The sequence below is a fragment of the Sapajus apella genome, unplaced genomic scaffold (assembly GCF_009761245.1).
Source record: "Sapajus apella isolate SASKATOON/1434 unplaced genomic scaffold, GSC_monkey_1.0 scaffold720, whole genome shotgun sequence".
Lineage (NCBI taxonomy): Eukaryota > Metazoa > Chordata > Mammalia > Primates > Cebidae > Sapajus > Sapajus apella.
In genome coordinates this window covers 11,307-31,708 of record NW_022437646.1, presented here as the reverse complement: position 1 = coordinate 31,708, position 20,402 = coordinate 11,307, and the positions used below count along the sequence as shown (strand labels likewise).

General features: G+C 37.0%; 1 long non-coding RNA gene across 1 annotated transcript; it reads left to right on the top strand.

Moving 5' to 3' along the window:
• Nucleotides 1–948: 948 nt before the first annotated feature.
• LOC116546250 lies at nt 949–10,769 on the top strand. Its single transcript, XR_004266645.1, has 3 exons — nt 949–1,862; nt 3,465–3,542; nt 8,836–10,769. It is a non-coding gene; the product is annotated as an uncharacterized LOC116546250 (long non-coding RNA).
• The last annotated feature ends 9,633 nt before the right edge of the window (nt 10,770–20,402 follow it).

The following is a 20,402-nucleotide window of genomic DNA, read 5'->3' as shown; positions in this document are numbered from 1 at the left end:
CTGACTTGGTTAACATGGTCATCATCTATATTATCACATGCTTCTATGCCCTTTTCTCTGCTTTTGTGGCCACATTCCTTTTAATATAAGTTCTTATTTTATGCTGGATCCTACAACTAATTTCTTGGATTTTAACTAGTCACCAGTCCATAAATTCCAGAATTCTGCCATGCAATCATTTGGTCTATATCTCTCCCCATAAAACATTACATGGGTTCCTAAGATTCTCTATAGCATCTCATTACTGAGTACCATTTATCATTATTCTTTTGTTTACAGTTTTGTTTTAATTCCAAATTATAGTTAATCTCCCCCCTGGCAACTACAAGAAATTATCTTAGTTAAATAACTTATTACCAGAGGATTCTTTGGTGGTTGTACTATAAGACATCTATTGCCTGGGTTGCTAAAGTATTTTCATCTTAACAATGATTTTTCTATAATGGTATCTGCCCTATAACTAAAAATACTTCTAGATTATCTTTCTTATTTTTCATAGCTTAAATCACATATATCTTCCTTGTACTTCAAACAAAATTCAGAATGGCTTTCTGATTTTTCTGTCACATGGTCCATACAGCCCATATATTTCCTTCACGGTTGCCTCCACAAAATATGTTAAAATTGTCTTTCTATCCAGAATTGTTAGGAAATAAGGACCGTTATAAACATATTTGTCCAGGTAACATGGATCAGACATCATATCTTGTTATCTTTATATCTTTTAAGAACCAGTATAGTATTGTGTAAATTGTAAGCATTCAGTGAATAATTGCTGGAGTTTTGGCAATTTTCTTGACTGTGGGGGTGTCTTTGGATGAGACAAGAAGGTAATGTTGGCCAAACTGGGGAAAAACAAGTCATACTAAATTTCACTATTATATTGGCTACTTTATGCTTATCTGGGCTAATTTGTGAACTTAATTTATTCCCCATAATTATGTAATAACACAGAGAGCTTTTCTATATATGTCTTAGTATTGAGTTTCATAGGGCACATGAATTGAGTTTCAGCCTGAGTGTTCCTCCTTTCTTCCTGTGGCAGAATTAATCCCTTCTTTTAGTATATCTTTATAATACTTGATGGCTTGTTTTGTTGTAATATTTATCACATTTTGTCATAATTAATTGTTTATATCTGTTTACCATTGTAGACTGTAAGCTCCTTGAGGGCAGGAATCATGTCTTAGTCTTATTCATTTTTTTTTTTTTTTAACATCCATAGGATACAATAGAAGCCTGTCACGTAGTAGGCATTGTGTGTGAGTGTGCACATGAGTGGTACACATTACGTACTAAATGAATGAGGGAGTGATGGGTAAAATTAGCATTATATATTGATGAAAATATATGTATTCTGAAAATGTCATTTTTTTGGTCTCTGTTTTATGTTTGTTTATTAATTTGTACCCTGCCTACTTTCAAAAAGGATTTGAGGTATCTTGTATGTCCCCATGTGGGAAATTCTCATTGAACCTTGTATATGGGATATCAGAACTATAAAGCTAAATGTACTGAAGTAATGTAGAATAAACGTAATTCCTTAGCATTTTTAGACAAGTGAACATTGGGGTTTTGACATCATTGATGACATAATCAATGCCTAATCATTCTCCCTGACCTTTATTTCCACCATTTTCCATTATACTTGAATATAGGGAGCCACATACTGCTGCCTATATATTAATAGTCATTACATTTGTTCAGATCTTGACTTTGTTTTATATTTCTCTAGTCGGCGTGGCACAAGCCTAATGGAAGATGATGAAGAGCCAATTGTTGAAGATGTTATGATGTCCTCAGAAGGGAGGATTGAGGATCTTAATGAGGGAATGGATTTTGACACCATGGATATAGATTTGGTAAGAAACCTAAGGATTTCTGTAAGATTTTCAATTTAGATCTTTTGAAAATCACGTTGAATATTTATTAGAGTAGAGAAATACTTAGCAAGAAAAATAAGTTTTGTGAAAATATTAAGTGAAATAGTTGCCAGGGGTTTAGGTATATGGGAGGGGATTTAGAAGAGAGTAAGGTTGGTGAAGGTGGTAGATCCTAGATTAAGATGATAAAGGTTGTCTGCTTCTGAGATTAATTTAGGGATATAGGCCGGGCGCAGTGGCTCACGCCTATAATCCCAGCACTTTGGGAGGCTGAGGCGGGTGGATCATGAGGTCAAGAGATCGAGACCATCATGGTCAACATGGTGTAACCCCGTCTCTACTAAAAATACAAAAAAAAAATTAGCTGGGCGTGGTGGCGTATGTCTGTAGTCCCACCTACTCGAGAGGCTGAGGCAGGAGAACTGCTTGAACCCAGGAGGCAGAGGGCGGAGGTTGCGGTGAGCTGAGATTGTGCCATTGCACTCCAGCCTGGGTAACAGGAGTGAAACTCTGTCTCAAAAAAAAAAAAAAAAATTTAGGAATATATAGGTTTAAAGGGTATATTTTGATTAATAATAATTTGACTATGAAAATCCATTATTTAATGATTATGCATTTTAAAAAATACGAGTTAGTATAAAAGTATATCACCTCATAACTTTCTATTTATTTACCATTATTAAAACAGTATATTAACTTAATACTACCTGTTGAGACAAATTCCATGTCAGATAATGAAGTAAAATTACTTAAACTTCGAAGGAAGTTAAATAAATGCAGAAGCATATTCTTTATTAATAATTAAATATGTGATTAGGGCTAATCGTATACATAATGGTTCTATATATTTCATTTTGCTACATATCTCATTCAACTTTGTGAGGTAGGTTGAGAGGATTGAGGATATTAAAGCTTACTCTCCCCAAGGCAAAACTAGTGAACAGGAAAGTTGATACTCAAAGTCAAGTCTTCTCATTCTTTTTAGTAAACTATGGTGTATTCTTCTTAAAGAAATAATTAAATTTTTAGAATGGTATAATTTAGCGCCTTGAAAGGAAAATGATTTGAGAGAGTGATCCCTTCCCCCCCCCCCCCCCGAGACGGAGTTTCACTCATGTTACCCAGGCTGGAGTGCAATGGCGCGATCTCGGCTCACCGCAACCTCCGCCTCCTGGGTTCAGGCAATTCTCCTGCCTCAGCCTCCTGAGTAGCTGGGATTACAGGCACGCACCACCATGCCCAGCTAATTTTTTGTATTTTTAGTAGAGACGGGGTTTCACCATGTTGACCAGGATGGTCTCATTCTCTTGACCTGGTGATCCACCCGCCTCGGCCTCCCAAAGTGCTGGGATTACAGGCTGGAGCCACCGCGCCCGGCCGAGAGAGTGATTCTTAAAGTAAAAGGAAAAATGAGTTTTTTTGGTTTTTGTCTCTCAGGACAATTTTCCATGAGTATTTAAAATATTGTATGAGGTACACTTACAATCACATAGGCCATGTGAACACTTAACTTGGATATTTTGAGTTACTATCTGGTTTGTAGATATAGCTAATGTCAACTTATTTCCTTTTTTCTTTTAGCCACCATCAAAGAACAGACGAGAGAGAACAGAACTGAAGCCTGATTTCTTTGATCCAGCTTCAATTATGGATGAATCAGTAGGTTTAATTTAAATGTACCCCAGGATTGCAAAATCAAAAGTATAGGCAGTCTCTCAGTTCGAGGTTGAAGACCTGGTGTAGCATACTGAGAATAGATGAAAACAGTTGGGCATGAGAAAAAGAGGCAGGCAGGCAGGATTTCAGTGGGAGGGGAAGAGAGTGATACAATAGTGGTAACAGATTAGAAGAGTACTTTTGAATCCTGGCTGACTGGGACTTGAATATTAAGGAATTTGGACTGTTCTTCCAGGTTTGTACTGTTCTTCAATGGGTTGCCCATTGAAGGATTTTTATGATCAGAATTGTATTTCAGAAAGACTTCCTTAACATTTATTGATAGACAGGATGAATGAGGGGCATAATTGTAATATAAAGGCATGGTGAAAAATAATGAGAACTTGAACAAAGCCTTTGATAATGAAGAGAAGCGTACCAGGCTGTCTAGGATGAGAATCAGTTACAACTCCCACCATCCTTAATTGGTTATTATTGGGCTTTGTCAGTTCTTTTTCTTAAGTACCTCTTATATCAGTCCCCTGTGCCATATTCTCCCTGACAGTTCCTTGATTTGGGTCCTCCTCAGTTTTCACATGGGCTGTTGCAAAGCCTTTAAGCTGACATTGTGGTCCCACTGCTCCTTTATATCTCTTGTGGGGTCATCTTTCTAAAAATGCAGATCTAGTATTCTCTCACTTAACATTCTAAGTCTTCTATTGATTTTTTCCCCAATTGCCATTAGGAAGAAACTTCTAGCTCCTCAGCCTAGCAAACAAAGCCTTTTATGATCTGGTTCCTTTGCTCCCTTAACCTTGACCTTTTCCTTACATGTATTCTGTGCTCTAGCCATATCAAATCTTGTAGCTCCTCTCAAATACACTATACTCTTTCCTGACTCCGTAACTTTGTATAAACTTTTTTCTGCCAGAAGTTCTATTTCCTCCTAGTAAAGTCTTCCTTTAATACTAATTCAGACATTACCTGTGGAATTTTTGCTGACTTCCACAGATATTTTTTTTCTCTGCTTCCTTAACTCTTTGTATATATTTGATTATAATAATTACCAGACTTGCGTTGTGAGATAGGATATTACATGCCCTCATCTTTCACTAGACTGACCTCCTTGAGGCAGTGACGATGTTAGTCATGTTTAGTTTTGCCCAGCACGGTAGATGTTTAGTTTTGTCAAATGAATGAATCATTTAAATGTCCTGCCATCTCCTTAGTATCTACCCATTTTATGTTCCTCACACCTCCAGCCTCAAGTGACTGTTATACCATCCTCTAAGGCCTGCCTTCTATGCCCAATTTCTACCATTCCCTCCTTGCCCTCTCCCACCTCATAATCTGCTTTCAGATAGCTTTTAGAACTATTTTGAGAAACTAATTCACACTAACATGTTATATTAATAAGATCAAGGGGCCTGGCGCAGTGGCTCTTGCCTGTAATCTCAACACTTTGGGAGGCAAAGGCAGGAGGATTGTTTGAGTCCAAGAGCTTGAGACAAGCTTGGGCAACACAGTGAGACCCTGTCCTTACAAAAAGTAAAAAAATTAACCAGGCCTGGGGGTGCGTACCTGTGGTCCCAGCTACTCAGGAGGCTGAGGTGGGAGGATCGCATGAGCCCAGCAGGTTGAGGTGGCAGTGAGCTGTGTTCACAATACTGCACTCCAGCCTAGGTGACAGAGCGGAGACCCTGTCTCAAAAAAAAATACTATCAAAAAAAAAAAAATTTAGAATCCGCTTTGATTGGTCTTAAGTGTGCATCTACATCTGAGATTCTTCATTACTAACAAATGCTGTCAATGCTTCGGGTCTGCAAACCATACTTTGAGTAGCAAGACTTTATAGTATCTAAGTGACCTATCCCACTCATAAGTCTACAGTTTAACTGCACACTGAAGTATGTGGTTTTCTTGATAATTAATCTAAGACTATGTATTATTCTAGTTCGTTAAATAAAACATGAAGGTAGTGATAGTGATGAGGGGTGGTTAAAAGGGTATTTTGAAGCAGGTGTGATGAAATGCATTCATTCAGCAATTTATTACAACAGAAGTTGGTGCTAAAGTGAATAAGACACTCTCCCTGTCCTTAAGGAATTCATATTCTAGTGCACCTTGACTAGCACTTTGAAATGAAAAGTATGGAAAGTAGGAGTTGAGAGCTTGGGTGACAGGCACTATGCTAGATATAATTTGTTTTGATTCTCAGCAACCTTGTGAGAAAGGTAATGGGATTTCCACTTTCATACCATAGCAAGCTGAGACTGAAGAGTAGGTTTAGTGACTTTGCTCAGTTATACAGTTAGTAAGTGTCTGAGTAGTAATTTGATGCCAGTTCCTTTTGGGTTAATAATCTCATGCTGTCTCTACTGTGGTACTTCCCAAAACTAAAATCAGACCACATTTGGATGAAACACCAACAAAAGTAATTAAGAAATTGAAGTGGTTAACTATGATCAAAATTCATATGGGCAGTTAGGATCACCATTTTTTTATGTATGTGTCTAATGTCAGGAGAACTTTTAACATTTGTTTCCTTAGTTACATACTAGATTTGCAAAAAGGTGTTCTTCAGATTACTAAAATAAACAGCAGTATTAACTATGACATTTCACATTTAGAGAAAAGTAGCAGCCCAATAGTGATTTTTTATTTATAGTGATTTTATAGCATTCTTGTGTATATTGAATGTTACAACTGAGAGGCTTTTATTTATTCTTAATTTGATAATAGTTTAACTGCTTGTGCTACTAAAATTAGGAAAATGAGTACGTGTACTTATAACTGTAGTTTTACAGCATTACCACATGATGGCAGCAGTCACATAACTGAATGCTCAATAATCTTTAAAGGCTTAGGTATTTTTAGAAGTCTTTGACAATATAATTTTTTTAAAAAAGTTAATAATAGCTTATTTTTAAAAATATACACTAAACTGTACTCCATACTGTCTCAACCATAACTTAAGAAGTGGAATAGTGGGAAATTATGAATGTAAAATTCCGTTTTTCTTTATACAACACCCCACATCTGTTCTTACTCAAGCCCATAATAATGGAGTCATCAAAACAGTAGCAAAATTGGGATTTAAATTCTTTAATGTCCAGTTCTATGATTCTCCAATTCTAAGGGAAGTAACTCAAAGCACCCTAGAATAGATACTTCATGTTGTTACTAAATAAATCGTAAAAATTTCTTTTTAAACATGATTTTCACATCCAGGAGTAGTAATATAAAACTCTGAGCATATATTTTGTGTTGCATATACATAAAGCTCTAGATTTATGGGGTGTAGCTAGTTTTATATTTGGACACAAATTGGTTTATTCCATTTTGATAACAGTCGTTTTCTGCCAGTATTGCCAAAACACATTGAAGTTTGTTTTTTTGAGACGGAGTTTCGCTCTTGTTACCCAGGCTGGAGTGCAATGGCGCGATCTCAGTTCACCGCAACCTCCGCCTCCTGTGTTCAGGCAATTCTCCTGCCCCAGCCTCCTGAGTCGCTGGGATTACAGGCACGCACCACCATGCCCAGCTAATTTTTTGTATTTTTAGTAGAGACGGGGTTTCACCATGTTGACCAGGATGGTCTCGATCTCTTGACCTTGTGATCCACCCGCCTTGGCCTCCCACAGTGCTGGGATTACAGGCTTGAGCCACCGTGCCCGGCCCCCACATTGAAGTTTTGTATTTGTACTTTTAAAAATATGGTTAAGTATTTATTAATGTTAACATCAGAAAGGCACAGTTCGTGTTGACACAGAAAAGAAAGTGTCACTACTGTCATTCTCCTGTGTTGAGATTCCCTAATTAGAATTACTTGTAGTATTAAATTGGTAAAGAAGGGTTTCGTGTAATGGAGCTAATTTAATGTTCTGGTAAGATAATCTAGTTATCACCTAGTCTGTACAAAACAACAAAAAGAATCTCAAGGGTTCAGGTGCTTTCTAGATAGGCACTCTGGAAAGAACTTGAGTTTGTCTTCCTTCCACACACTATACTAAATTGATAATTAAGATTTTATACTTTATTCATCATCAGACCTTTCCCTACGGAGATTCATAGAGTGTTAGGGCAAGAATTGGCCTTTAAACATTATCTAGGTCTCTTTAGTGGAAACATTCTAACCACCCAAACTCTGACTCTAACCAAAAAAGGAGAACCCTGAAGCATGCAGGAAGGGGAGGACAAGGGATTAGTAGTGTGGTAGTTTTTGTGAATGGACAGGTAAGAAACTGGGTGCATGAGTCCTCTTTGTTTTCATTACCTGGGATTCCAAACACTACTTGATAATTCATTATAAAAAGGCTGCAGTCAGATACTTCTTTCTGGGTCTGAAAATACAGTTTCTTCAGCTCAAAACAATACATGAGTTCTATGACTTTTACTTATAGAATTTATAAGAGATTTAACTTACAAGTAAGAGCTCTTTATAAGAGCTCTTACGTCTGGCTTTGATATCAGTTCTTAATAGCTCATTATAGTATTCTAAAATATTACTTAATTGGCATAAGTGCTAAATTTTAATTGAACAACCTTTTAGCATATATGCTAACAGTCACATGCCATTCTTGTTTAATGGACAAGGGGGAGTTGTCCTTTCATCATCTGTTTTTACTTTTAGTGGCAAGTAATTATTAGGTTTTACCTAACATTCCTTTCTCAACTGGAGTATATAGAAAGTATCACTATAAGTCATTTTGCCCAGATTTTACCTTACCCTTTCATTTCCTAAAATTACTGTTCTGTTCCATTCACTTTGGCCAGATTTTCTAAAGAAAGCTTCCTGCTTTCTATATACTTGAATTGTTCTTAGATTTTTTTTTTTGTCTGCATGTTCAAATGCCTTTTCTGAAAAACCATACCCACTTCCAAGCACAAATAGCCAAGTTTGCAAGACTTTCTTAACTTCATTCCAAGGAACCTGTACCAGAAATATATATGAAGAAGCACATTCATTTGTTCATTCAACAAATACCTATGTTGAATGTCTATGTTTAGGGCATTATCTAGACATTAGAGGTATATATAAACATAATTAATCCACGGTTCTTACTTTAATTATATTTGTGAGGTAAGTTGCATCTATATTATTCATGGTGTTATTTCATTATATATGATGGTCAATTTAATTTTAGAATTACACATCTGAAGAGAGGGGAAGTTTTCAAAGTGGTTTTATTAGCACGTTATTTAACATAATAATGTATTAATGTAATATTTACAGATATATTTAAAGAAATGAATGACTTATTTTAACGAGATTTTCTCCCCTCTCTCTCATTAGGTTCTTGGAGTGTCAATGTTTTAATACCAGTACACAATTAAATCTGTGGTGAAGTCGTTTTCTAAGTGGAAGAGGAAATTTTAAAGTGTGGTAGATACAGTGAAATTCTGTACAGATTTTTCTCTAAGGAGAATATGACATGCTTATGCTTACCAAGATCAAGTGCATTGAGGGGCAGTTTTGTTTGCCTGAAAAAAAGTAAAGGACAAGTAAACAATTTGATGATAAGCTACAGTTTTTCTTAGAAAGTAAATATTTTATTTATGCGCTGTTAGTTGGCTTTCAAATCGATTATTTCATGCTTTTTTTTAAAAAAAAAAAAACAAAATAACAATCTGAAAAGGCGTTTGGTACAGATACGAATTCTCTTACATTTATTTACTGGTTGTACTAAATAAATATGACCTCTGCTGGATTTCTGTTTACATCCAATAAACAATGTTAAGGATGTATTTATTCCCCTACCCTGAAGAAAGTTTAGGATAGAATTGTTTTTAGCATTCTAAATTTAAATGCTTAAAACATCAATCAACAAAACTTTGTTTTAAATATTGTAATTGTGGAGAAAAGTAAACTTATAAGCAGAACTTTTACAATTTTTTCATCTAAAAGTATTTTAAGATATTTTTAAAATCCAAGAGCTTCTCTATACTTTTCAGAAATATCCAGATGCAGTGAACTGCCAGAAGGTAACCAGTCTCAAACATGCTTATCCCATTATCAACCCTGAAAGTTTGCTTGTCCTTTAAGATAAAAATGTAATGTTGTGATATTCCTTCCAGTAGTGCCACTGTATTTTGTCTCCAAATAAAAGAAGCTTATTGTAGTATGTTTGCAGAAAAATTCTAAACAAAAATTATACAGCTTATTAGAGTGTGGGAATAGGGATCTAAATTTTAAATAAAATTATATATATATATAAATTGGTGCTGATTTTATAATTGCGCAGTTTGTTTAGTTTTTTCTTACTTTTAAATTCCAACTTAAAATTATGAGGTTTCAGAAATATATTGAAAGTTTAACAATGTTTAAAAATAGAAAAGCATGAGTGTTCATGCTTTAAAATGATTTTTAAATTTGTATTTTATATTGTTTTATCTATCTGTCTTTGCAAGCAGTCTTCAGGTTAAAGATACTTCTAACAGGTTACAGTACATTTCCTCTGTATGTAAATTAGATGGGATAATAGAATTCATAACCCATAATATTCTTTGAAAGCTAAGCTTTAAACTTCATTTTATGTCCTTTCACAAATAAATTAGTTTAAAACAGAAAGTGGCTACTTGCCATTTTGACATCAACTCATTTTGCGAGGCTTAGGCAGCTAGACATCGTTTAAAACAAAATATTAACTTATATTACATGTGTATCTATCTTTTGTCAGTCGTCTCTCTCGGTTCTTGAGGTATATTATTTTAATCATTCCATGCCTTAATATGCTTGCAATACAAGAATATCTTCAGATGGGTGAATACCAAAAGGCTTCCAGTTTTTAGTCAGAAATCAACAAGCATTGGGCTGTGGTAGCCAAAAACCATAGGTTAGCTAAAAAGATCATGATACAATACAATTATTTTATTAAGTCATGGTTAATAACAAGTGAATCCAGACTTGTCTAACAGATTTTCCATCAACAAATATTGTTATGTGCAAAAGTATTGCCTATGTTGTTTTACACACCACTGCATTAACTAGAACTGCTGAGAGGACTGTATATATGATTTTAAACCTAAGTTGATTTTTTTTCTCACTCTTGAAAGGAGTACTTCTTTGTGAAAGCAGTTCTTACAGCTTTGTTTTCAACCAGCTAAAAATGTTTTATATATTACTCTAACCTGTTGTCCTCCACATTCTATTGTCCTAATTGTACTGTTTTCTGATTTGTATTTATGTCTTGAGACAGTAACTTTTTGAATAAAAATAAACCTACAGTATGTTGTATGTTTTCTCTTGTACTCAAAGGGGGAGGATGGCTATAAATGGTTCGCAAGTTAGATCTATTATCACATCTTTTAATGTGTTTGGAGAATAATTTATAGAGAACACCATCAGTTTATATTTTTAATAAACCATATGTATTTACAATGAAACTAAATCCCTAACTGGGTTATTACTTTAAAATAGGAACCTGTAACCATTATTGCTTTAATTTTCATCTGGTATGGGTTAAACACATTTACAAATGTTTACATTGTTTATACAGGGTACATTTGAGTGCCTACTGTGTGCTAGGCATGTGTTAAGAGATCCCTCCTTCATAGATCCATTGGGGAAAACTAAAATAATGAAACTTATAATAAATGCTAGGAAGGAAACAAGCAGGATATGCTGAGGTAGAGAACGAGAGAGAGAAACCTGCCTTCAATAAGGGGCTCATGGCATGGCGGTAAAAACCAACATTTGAAAAAGAATTTACTAATTGAATTCATAGTGAAAACTCATCAGAGAAAGTGTTGACAAGATTCGAATTGTACTCTTTAAGAGAATCGTGTCAGTTTAACACAGCCCATTGTTCATTTGGGCTAGTTTGTGGATCATATTAGAATTGTCTTCTGTCAATAGTGATTCAGAAGTGAACATATAAAATGATAGCTAAAACAATTTGGTGCTGTTTTAAGTAGTTTACATGTAGTTACTAAGTCTCGTGACAAGAGTTGATAATGCTGTTATTTCCCCCACCCCTCCCACCATTTTTTTATAAAACAAATCAGAAGGAAGTGAGAATGAGGTACAAAGAAGTTTAAATACCTTAGACCAGGAGTACCAGAACGTGGCCTGTTCGGGACTGGGCCGCTTGGTAGGAGGTGAGTGGCAGCCTAGTGAGCAAACATTAACCACTCTGCCTGTTGTCAGATGGTATTAGATTCTCATAGGAGCTCAAACCCTATTGTAAACTGCACGTGCGAGGAATCTAGGTTGAATGTTCCTTATGAGAATGCTTGATCTGAGGTGCAACAGTTTCATCTTGATCCCTCTCTCCCACCCCACCCCGACAGTCTGGAAAAATTGTATTCCATCAGACTGGCTGCTGGTACCAGAAAGGTTGGATACCACTGCCTTAGATAAGGTTATGTGGCTAGTAAATATGGAGTTAGTATTCCAACGTAGGCAGTCTGGCTGCATTAACTCCCAGAAAGCATTGAAACTATTTGATAGATAAGGGTAACTTAACATAATTGCACACGCCTAAAATGGTACATAGTTCATTGTGCAGGACGTAGTGCATGTATCTCCTTAAGAGTCCAGCTGGCTGTAGAGCCAAGTGGTGTAAATAAACATTGTCCTCAATATGCTACCTTACTGGCTTTCCTAAAGAAGATGTAAGTTGAATCTGAGTCCTGAGCTTATCAGTGGTTTAGTTAATAAAGCTGAGAGACTGGGGAAGAAGAGTAGGATAACTGAAATGTCTTCAATATTCTGCCACAAAGGGAACTAGTAAGAGTTCACATGGATGAATACAGATCAGAGTATTCTGGTAGCTGTAATGATTCAGTAAAAGAAAATGATCCAAGAAAGCACCATGCCTTTGGTTATGAGGAAACTCAGTGTTGAAGTCCACTGAATATCACTTCAGGTCAACAAATGCGCGCCTGGCCTAGTGCTAGCTGGTGAGAAGGCAAAGACCAACCAGACAGATTTTGTGCTTACACTTCTGCTGGGGCTTAGGATGCAGATGCAAAAAGAATAAAATGAAGTAAGTTTAGTGTTTTTATTGGGTGATAGGGGAGCACAGAGGAGGGGCACAAACAGTGGATGTGCTCAGTGAAACTTCCTATAAGGCTGACGCTTAACTTGAATTCTCCCCCGAAATGTTTTATGAAAACTTACAACAAAGTTGGAAGAATTTTACTTTGAATACACTCTTGTACTTGACTTTACCACATATCCATCTGTCTCTCATGTATGTATTTCAAAGTAAATTGCAAACACTGGCACACTACATCCTAACTACTTCAGTGTGCATATCATTAAAAGTTGACTGTTTTCTCTTTTGGTGTATAATTTTTTTTTTTCTTTTTTTTTCTTTTGAGACGGAGTTTCGCTCTTGTTACCCAGGCTGGAGTGCAATGGCGCGATCTCGGCTCACCGCAACCTCCGCCTCCTGGGTTCAGGCAATTCTCCTGCCTCAGCCTCCTGAGTAGCTGGGATTACAGGCACGCGCCACCATGCTCAGCTAATTTTTTTGTAGTTTTAGTAGAGACGGGGTTTCACCATGTTGACCAGGATGGTCTCGATCTCTTGACCTCGTGATCCACCCGCCTCGGCCTCCCAAAGTGCTGGGATTACAGGCTTGAGCCACCGCGCCCGGCCCTGGTGTATAATTTTTATATAGTGAATACACAAACTATATATTTGCTGTTTTGACAAATGCTTACACTGCATAACCCAAATCCCTATTTTAACATTACCATCAAACCCAGAAAGTTTCTTTATTCTCCTTAACCAACCTGTGTTTCTGTCCTCTAGAAATAATAGCTGTTATGTTTCCATCATTTGGCTGTTACAGAACTTCATATAAGTGGAATCATGCTGTATTTTTGTGCAAAATTTCTTTCAGCAAGTTTTTGAGATTTACGGATGTTTCATATATCAACAGTTCATTCTTTTTAATGTGTTTCATTATAAAGATATACTACAATTTGTTATGGGTTGTTTCTACTTTTTTGGTTATGAATAAAGCTGCTACCTGAGTTGCATTTTAAAAGCTGAGAGGTGGGCTAGGGGAAAGGAAGACTGGGTGACGAAGCTGAAAATTTCAGGCAAAGGAGGCAAATGACCATCTTAAGATGTGAGAACTATTTAGTAATTGCTTAAGGGTGGATGGGGCAAGACTGGAAAGGATAGTTGACCATCCAGTTATCCAGTACCTCACATCAGCTTTAAAAATGAAAAGACACCCACAAAGTGATACCTTTGGTAACTTAAGTGTTTTCATGTGTAATGTGCTCAGAATTGGCAAAGATCCAAAATAGTAGCAGGGTGCCTTTAAATGACTTGTGAGAAATTGGTTTGTTTAATAATGTGGGTGTTTTCATCACATCAGGCCTTATTCTGCCATTGAGGAAAATGAAAGGCCAGCTACTATAAGTTTATTTTTCATTTTTTATTTTTACTTGTTTTAATTGACTATACACACACACACACACACACACACACACACATAGACAAAAACTATTCATGTGTATATGTTGTAAAAGATGTATATATTGTGGAATGGCTAAATCAAGCTAACATGCATTACCTCACATTTTTTGTGGAGAGGAGTCTTTTGCTATTATTGTATTGCGTATTCTCCCTTCAAATTTATTAATGTTTGCCATATAAACTTAGGTGCTCCAATGTTGGATATATCTATATTTACAATTGTTACATCCTCATGATGAATTATCACCTTTATCATTATATAATGACAAGAACTATTCATGTGTATGTGTTTTAAAACGTATATATTGTGGAATGGCTAAATCAAGCTAACATTCAGTACTTCACATATTTTTTGTGGAGAGGAGTCTTTTGCTATTACTATATTGTGTATTCTCCTTTCAAATTTATTAATGTTTCCCATATATACTTAGGTGCTCCAATGTTGGATATATCTGTATTTACAATTGTTATATCCTCATGATGAATTATCCCCTTTATCATTATATAATGACCTTCTTTGTGTCTTTTTACAGATTTTACTCAAATTTTATTTTATCTAAAATATAGCTACCCCTGCTATCTTTAGGTTTTCACTTGTGTAGAATAGATTTTTCCATCCCTTCACTATAAGTCTGTGTGTATTCTTAAAGATGAAGTGAGTCTCTTTTAGGCAGTATATAGTTAGGTTTTACTTTTAAAAAATCCATTCAACCACTTTTTTGTTTGGAGAATTTATTCCATTTACATTCATAGTAATTATTGATAGGTAAGGACTTATTACTGCTATTTTGTTCATTGTTTTCTGGTTGTTTTTAGATCCTTTGTTCCTTTCTTCCTCTCTTGCTGCCTTCCTTAGTCATTAGGTGATTTTCTCCAGTGATATTTTTTATTCCTTACTTTATATCTTTTGTGTATCTTCTTTTTTTTTGAGATGGAATTTTGCTCTTGTTGCCCAGGCTGGAGTGCAATGGCGCTATCTCGGCTCACTGCAACCTCCGCCTCCTGGATTCAAGCCATTCTCCTGCCTCAGCCTTCCGAGTAGCTGGGATTACAAACGCCCGCTACCATGCCCAGCTAATTTTTGTGTTTTTAGCAGAGACGGGGTTTCATCATGTTGGCCAGGCTGGTCTCAAACTCCTGATCTCAGGTGATCTGCCCGCCTTGGCCTCCCAAAGTGTCGGGATTACAGGTGTGAGCTACCGCGCCCAGCCTTGTGTATCTTCTATAGCTTTTTGCTTTGTGGTTACTATGAGGTTTACATGAAACATTTTGCAATGATAACAGGCTATGGTAAGCTGAAAACAATTTAACATTTATTGCATTAAAAAACTACACTTTTACTCTACCCCCCCCAATTTTATGTTTTTGAAGGCAGAAGTTACATCTTTTTATATTGTCCATCCTTTAACAAATTATTATAGCTATTATTTTTAATAATTTTATCTTTTAACCATCATAGTAAAGATATAACTGATTTATACACCATCATTATAGTGTTAGAGTATTCTGAATTTGTATATTTACTTTTACCAGTGAGTTTTATACTTTTATATGGTTTTGTCTAATTAGCATTATCTTTTATCTTGAAGTACTCCCTTTAGCATTTCTTGTTAGACAGGTCTGATGGTGATGAACTCCCTCAGTTTTTATTTGTCTGGAAATGCCCTTATCACTCCTTCATTTCTGAGGGACAGCTTTGCCAGGTACATGTTCTTGGTTAGCAGGTTTTTCCTTTAGCACTTTGAATATAATCATCTTACTTTCTCCTGGCCTGTAAGGTTTCTGCTAAGAAATTCACTGCTGACCTTACTGGATCTCCCTTATATGTGATATGCATTTTTTTTCTCTTGGCTGCTTTCACTATCCTCACTTTGTCTTTTATTTTTGATAGTTTGATTATATCTTGATGTAGTCTTATTTGGTTTGAATTTAATTTCAGACCTTTGACCTTCCTTTACATGGTATTTATGTCTTTTCTCAGGTTTAGAAAGTTTTTTGCAATTATTTTCATAAACAAGCTTTCTGTTCTGCTGTCTCTGTTTTCTACTTGAATACCTATAATTCATATACTGCTCTTTTGATCTTGTACCATAAATCCTGTAAGCTTTCTTCTTTTTATTCCTTTTTACTTTTTTCTCTGACTTTATATTTTCAAATAGCCTGCCTTCAAGTTCACATATTTGTCTGCTTCATTAATTCTGCTCTTGTCACTATTTCATTTTGTTCACTATATTTTTTCAGTTCCAGAATTTTTTTCTTAAATTTTAATCTCTGTTAAATTTTTTGTTTTGTTTATTCTTTTCCTAATTTTGTTGAATTGTTTCTTTGTATTTCTTGAAGTTCACTGAACTTCCTTAAAACAATTATTTTGAAGTTTTTGGCAGGCAGTTCATAAATCTCCATTTCTTTACATTCACTTCCTGGTGCTTTCTTTGGTTCCTTTGATGGTGTCATATTTCCCTGATTGTTCTTTATCCTTATGGCTGTGCATTGTTTTCTGTGCATTTGAAGAAGTTGGAAATTATTTCAGCCTTTTCAGACTGACTTTGTCTTAGAAAGCCCTTCCACATTCAGCCTGTCAAGAGATGATTCTTAGCCAGTAGTCTGATGTGGTCTATGAGTGGGCTTGCTGCTGGTGTCCTCAGGCAGGCTGGGCAGGTGCCTGGGTAAGGAGGTGGGTGGGCCCAGCACCTGGGTCCACAGGGTTGGGCCCTGAAGCCTCAGTCTTCAGGGCCTAGCCAGGCATAAGAATGGATCTGGAGCCTAAGTCATAGAGGCAGTGCTATAGTCTGAGTCCATGGAGGCTGGCTCAGTGCTAGGCTCTACTTGGTTCAACCTGGACCCTGGGTCTGCTGGAGGATGGTGCTGCGGTGGGTGGCCTGGAGTTGTGCAAGCCTGGAACTTGTGTTCATAGGTGCTGTCCTGGTGCCTGAAGCCAGGATTGTCGACCTGACAATTGGACCAGGAATTCCAGCCTGATGAGTAGGGCTAACGGTTGGGGCAGCCTAGTGCTGGGGTGGGCCTGGAGCCTGTGGTTGTAGAGGTGGTCCAGAATCTGAGGCTGCTTGGATGGACCTGTCGCCTGTCTATAGGGGCTGGCTTGATGCTAGGGTAGGCTTAGGGATCAAATCCATGGGGCAGGGCTGGAGGCTTGCACTGCAGGAGGTGGCCTGGCACTGAGGCAAGTGTGGAGGCTTAGTTTGGGGATACTGGCCTAGAGTTTGGGTCCATGGGGGAATGAGATTATACTGGGATGGACAAAGTCTGGTGCTCACATCCCTTTTCCCCCAAGCGGAGGTTCTCTCTCCACACTGTGTTGACTGGGATTGGGGAAGGGATTATGAGGATAATATAAAACTGTCCTTCCTACTTTCTTCAATGCAGTTTTTCTTATTTCTGCGTTACACTCAGGTGTTGTAAAGCTCTTTTCTGGTTTCTTTAGCTCTTGTGAAGGTATTTTCATGTGTGGATAGTTGTTCAAAGTGATGTTCCTGTGGGACGACAAACCCTGGAAAGTTCTGTTCTGCTTTCTTGCTCACATCCAAACTTGTACCTTGATTGTTTTTCACATTAATTTATCCTATGCTATCTTTTGCTTAGGATATGCCTGAGAATTTTACTCTAGTGAACCTTTGGCAAGTTAGCTTTTAAACAATTTTATAGTGTTCTTAGCAAAATTGTAACTAACACTGAAAAAATAATAGCTAATATGTGTTACGTTTACTGTATAACAAACACTGTTCTCCAGCAAATTATAGTTGATATTATCCACATTTTACAGAGAAGGAAACTGATGCACAGGTTAAATCAACTTGCCGAAGGATGCATAACATGTAAGTGATGAGGTCTAGATTTTAACGCACGGTTTCTGATGAATTTAACCTTCTCTCTTCATCTTCCTGCTACTAAAGTATGTACCTACTTGTGTCTGTATTCGTATAGTTTGTGTTTGTTCTGTTACAGTGGACAAGCTGTCCTTGTTTCTAAGATACTGGATCCTATCCTGTATTTTTCACCTCTCGTTTCCCATCTCTTATTCTTTTTATTGGAGAATAGTATTTAGAAGCCAGAATTTGGGAACTGCATATGCTCATTGGTACTGGTTTTAATTGCTTCTAGAGGCTTTCTTAGAGAACAAAGCTGAGAAATATATATGTGTGTACATATGCATGCTTCTATATATATTTATCTGTCTCTATGTTCTGTGCTACCTCCTTCACTGCCACTACCACGACAATGTAGTTATGTTATTCATTTGACATATAGTTAGGTTTGTTTCTGTTTATATTGCATTTTAGGGTCCTCCCCCATTTTTGTTGATTTTATTTATTTTTGAATATGTGAGGAATTATTAACAAGATTCTAAAAGCCAAAACTATACAGAAATATATACTCAAAGAAGTGTCACCCCCACCCTTGATTCCTTCTATCCCATTCCTAGCCTCCATTCTTTTTTCTTTTTGAGATGGAGTTTTGCTCTTGTTGCCCAGGCTGGAGTACAATGGCACGATCTTGGCTCACTGCAACCTCTGCCTCCTGGGTCAAGCAATTCTCTTGCCTCAGCCTCCCAAGTAGCTGAGATTATAGGCATGTGCCACCACGCCTGGCTAATTTTTTTTTTTTTTCCGGTAATTTTAGTAGAGGCAGGGTTTCACCATTTTGGTCAGGTTGGTCTTGAAATCCTGACTTCATGTGATCCACCCGCCTTGCCCTCCCAAAGTGCTGGGATTACAGGCATGAACCACAGTGCCTGGTCTCCTAGCCTCCGTTCTTTCCATCCTATTTGCACTCACCCCCTCTAGGTAACCAATCTCTTTAGTTCTTGCTTAAAATTTTCTGTGTTTCTTACTGCACAATGAGCAGGCATGTGTACATTTTCTTATTTTCCATTTATTACCCTTTTGCATTGCACTCATTTTATTTGATTGTAGAGATGAGGTCTCGCTATGTTGCCCAGGCTGGACTGAAATGCCTGGCCTCAAGGGTCCCTTCTGCCTCGGCCACCCAAAGTGCTGAGATTACAGGCATGAGCCACCATGCCTGGCCTGCATTCTACGTTTCTTAAAACTTAACATGTACTAGAAATCATTTCATATTATTCATAGTTTCTCATTCTTTTTTGCAGTTCATATTACTTCATTATGTGGGTAGTTTAACCACTCTTCTATGTATGGGCATTTAGGTTGTTTTCATTGTTTTGCATCTACAAAGAAAATACTACAATGAATTACTGTGTTCATAGGTATTTTTGTATTGTTGAAGATATATCTTCAGGGCAAATTCCAATGTTCTTCAAATGGCAATGTGTGTGGATTTCTGTTAGATACTGCCAAATTCTCCCCACTAAAAGGATTGAACCAATTTTTATTCCCACCAGCATATGGTGCTGAATGTATGAGTGCCTATTTCTCCACAGCCGCTCTGACTGAATGTGCGGTCTTGTTTTTTAATTCTTGCCAATTCAATAACTGAATTGAATTGAACTACACATCTCAGTGTAGTTTCAACTTGCATCTCTGTTACTGTGAGGCTGAGCATTTTAGTATTGTTTAAGAGCCATTTAATGTATTTTCTGTGAATTGTCTGTTCATGTACTTTGCTTATTTTTCTACCAAGTTTTTGGTGTTTTCTCCTCATTTTTTTTCTTTGTTTTGTTTTGTTTTTGAGACAGCGTCTTACTCTGTCACCCAGCCTGGAGTGCAATGGCATGACCACAGCTTACTGCAGCCTCAACCTCTGGAGCTTAAGTGATCCTTCTACCTTGGCCTCCCAAGGTGGTGTGATTACAGGCGTGAGCCACCCCTGCTGAACTCCTCAATTTTTAATAGTTCTTTAGATATTAGAAATATTTGCCCTTTATTTGTGAGACATGTTGCAAATATTTTCCTTGAGTTTGTCATTTATCTTTGACTTTGCTTATGTTGTTTTTCTTCCATGCAAAAGTTTTTAAAAACCTTTATGTGGTCAAATGTATTAATTTTTTTTTTTTTGAGACGGAGTTTTCGCTTTTGTTACCCAGGCTGGAGTACAATGGCGGGATCTCGGCTCACCGCAACCTCCGCCTCCTGGGTTCAGGCAATTCTCCTGCCTCAGCCTCCTGAGTAGATGGGATTACAGGCAAGCGCCACCATGCCCAGCTGATTTTTTGTATTTTTTTTTTAGTAGAGACGGGGTTTCACCATGTTGACCAGGATGGTCTCGATCTCTTGACCTCGTGATCCACCCGCCTCGGCCTCCCAAAGTACTGGGATTACAGGCTTGAGCCACCGCGCCCGGCCCAAATGTATTAATTTTTTATTTCATCTGGACTTTGAGTCATAGTTAGAAACCCAGATTATACAGGAATTCACCCAAATTTTCTTCTAGGACTTATATGGTTATATGGTTTAATTTCTTTATTCAGATTTCTAATCCGTTTGAAA